Genomic DNA, 3,221 nt, shown 5'->3' on the forward strand with positions numbered 1-3,221 from the left:
GAATATGGGGGTCTCCCTCAGAACCAAGCAAATGGCGTTGAATTAGTAAATAGCATAAAGACAGGGAGCAGCCTTTCCCTGACTCAGAAAAGGTTCAAGCAACCAGTTAACATGACTTTTATATCTCAAGGTGCAAGGCCATTTAATAATATGTAAGTAATGGAACACTGCAACTGATTCTGCTTTAAACAGAAAGCCAATGCTGAGCTCTGTGAACATGTGTAATGTGTTCATATTTCCTGGTACCTGTGAGAATACGAGCAGCTGCATTTTGAATCAGAAGTCCGTTCCACTGGTCCAGTTATAAATGCATGAATGGAGTTTTTGAAGTTAGATAACTTTTTGTCTTCAGAAGTTTCTCTAACGATAAGAAGTGACAGGTTGGATGTGATATAAAATTTACATCACTGTCTAATATTACACAGAGGCTTTGTTTCAATTTTAGACTCCAGGGAGTGAGAGCTTTGATGAACTGCAGCTTCCTGGTTTGTAGTCTTTGCACTGCAAATGAGCATTTCTGTTGTTTAGTTGTAAGACGTGTGACTGACATTCATGCAATAGTATCATCGTGAGGACGTTTATAGGATCTAACAGCAGAAGATATGGAAATCTCCAGCTGTAAATTTGTTTACATAGATATAGCTCACATTATGTTTCTGAATAGCACGTACAAGTGGAAACAAATAAAACTGTAAAAGAAATTAAACTTTAAGTTCCTGRCATGCATGTCCTTCAAWTACTGTACAAAAAGTCAAAGAATATCTGATTAAATTAAAGAAATTTTACATATTACACAYGATTTTTACCCATTTTGTCACATAACTKGTGTATCTTCTATTGAACGTGGCTCGGCCAAAGTGAAACAGGAAGTGATGTCAAAGGGGAACTATTTAAGAATGAGAACTTCCGGRTCTTTGTTTATTAGAACAATATTATTTGAACGTTGAGTCTTCTACAACTCTCTGATAGTGACTCAAAATAATCTAAAAACCATCAGATTCTTCTCTACAGTGTGTGCTGTCGGTCATGCTCTGTTCGTATGCACACATTAACCTTTGGCATCACTTCCTGTTTCTTCACATGTGAATAAAAAATGGTTAATCTCAGCAGCATGAATCTTTTTTATTTATGTTGCTGTTTATTTATATTATCTTTCAAAGAAATGTGGTTATTTCTAGTACATAGATTTGATGTTAGAGGCACTTTAAAGTACACAACAAACAACATCCACTCTGTCAGAATCAAAACCACCAGTGAACACTAAAACRCTTTATCTCTGATGCTGTACATGTTCAGAACCAGTTCAGAACTGGACCAGAGGTGCCTTTTATTTTCTTTTGGGAATATTTGATACGCATGAAAAARTTATGATTTTTGTAGTTTTTATATTCAATACAATGCTGATGTTGCTTCAGGTAAAAAAGCAGGTTCACAGAAAAGCACTTTCAAATAACTAAAGAAAAAGTATTTGGCTTCTTTAATCAGTACAAGAAGAAATAGGAAACATAAATCAGTTTTTGTAATTACCAGCCAGTTGGTTTTCAGGCAGTTCCACCTGGAGAAACACTCAGCACATAARGTGTTTTGTATTGTCTTCATTTGTAATCCTAATTGCTACTTAAAGACAAATTACATCACCTGCAAAGTTTTCCTGTGTCCAGCCTTTATACTGAGCTTATTTAGAAAAAAAAAGTTATGTTGCTTTGCCATTGCTTATAACTTTTTTTTTTCTTAAAACAGTCCAGATAAAAAACTAATTGTGTAATACTTTCAAGTCATGGATGAACGAAAACATTCTTCAACTGAACTGAGGTCATGTYGATTGGCATGCCTTATCAAGTTCAGTCATCTCCCATTACAGCTACTGTATAACCTTTTCTGGACAGGACATCACTCTCACCAACCTTGGTGTCCAGTGTGACCCTCACMTTTCTTTTGATACCCGTGTAAGACACCTGTGCAAAACCTCGTTTTATCATCTAAAAACATTGCTAATGTCATTCCATCACTTTTTTGGCTAGACGCTGAAAAACTTGTAAATGCAATTCAGGGGTGGTTCTAGGGCCGTGGCCACAGGGGTATTGGCCCCAGCTGAAATCTGATTGGCCCCCTGAAGTGCCCCTGTCCTGTCACTCATCTGTCCTTTGCCTGAGATGAGTGATGGTKTGTGCAGTTCCATGTCCAAACACTAGTGGCGTTAATGAGTCAAATAGGAAAGTCCAGCATGAATCAATCTAACAGAATTAGTTTCTTCTTAAGAAAATCTGAACAACCTTGCAGAAAAAGTATTTCAATTGACAAATGATGGATGCATTTTCTCATATGCTGTGCGTTTGAGAGCATTTTATCAATGTACAGTAAAAATACACGTAAAATTGCTAAGGATAATTTACTGTTCAAGCTTTTTTAAATTATATTACAAGTGTTTGAACATATGACTGGTAAAATGTATACACCTTACCAAAACCAGGGATTTAATGCAAGAATGCTGAACAAATAAATACTTGGCCCCTGTATGAATATTGTGTCCCCTTGATGGCCCCTTATTCAGAAAAATCCTGGATCCGCCACTGATGCAATTGCATCTTCATGACTGGACTGTTGCAATTCCATTCTTTCTGGCATCTCAAAACCTCCAGTTCATCCAAACCAGCGCTGCTCAATTTCGGACAAAAACCAAAAACCAAACACCATGAGGACATCACACCAGTCTTCACTGACAATCCAGTACAAGATCAGTCACCTGACACAGCAGTGCATACATGGCAATACCCCCATCTGCCTTAAAGAGCTGCTCCTCCAGAACATAACTCGGTCTCCCCAGTCCAAMAGTTTCTTTTATATGCTTGTATCTGTTTACATCCTTTAGAGCCAGGACCAACCCATGGTCCTAAGGCATTAAATGGGTGAGGTTACTTTAGGGTTTATACCRTCATCAGTATGTGTGCTGTTTCCAAGAGKGTAATCTTCTGGATCTCATGAATTTTGATGTTGCCTGGACCACTGRGACTGTTTTAGTCTTCATGTTCCAWATTCTGCTGACTTCAATTTCCAGAGCTTTATACTTCTTTATAGTTCTGTCATTTTCACAGAGGTGTTTCTTTCTGATGGTATCACCATGTCAATTAGCATGTGAGTCTTGTTTTTCTTGTTCTTGATGACAATGTCAATCAACGTTGACTTTGATTTCTCTGTCTGTCTGGATTGGCATGTCCCATTAT

The 3,221-nt window shown here is 37.5% G+C and overlaps 1 protein-coding gene across 1 annotated transcript in view; it reads right to left on the reverse strand.

Annotated features, from left to right (window-relative positions):
* The window catches only part of calml4a (calmodulin-like 4a), a 10,265-nt gene that overhangs the window by 1,156 nt on the left and 5,888 nt on the right, over positions 1–3,221 (reverse strand). The gene's annotated exons all lie outside the window — the stretch shown is intronic.

The sequence above is a fragment of the Austrofundulus limnaeus genome, unplaced genomic scaffold (assembly GCF_001266775.1).
Source record: "Austrofundulus limnaeus strain Quisiro unplaced genomic scaffold, Austrofundulus_limnaeus-1.0 Scaffold9, whole genome shotgun sequence".
Taxonomy (NCBI): Eukaryota; Metazoa; Chordata; class Actinopteri; order Cyprinodontiformes; family Rivulidae; genus Austrofundulus; species Austrofundulus limnaeus.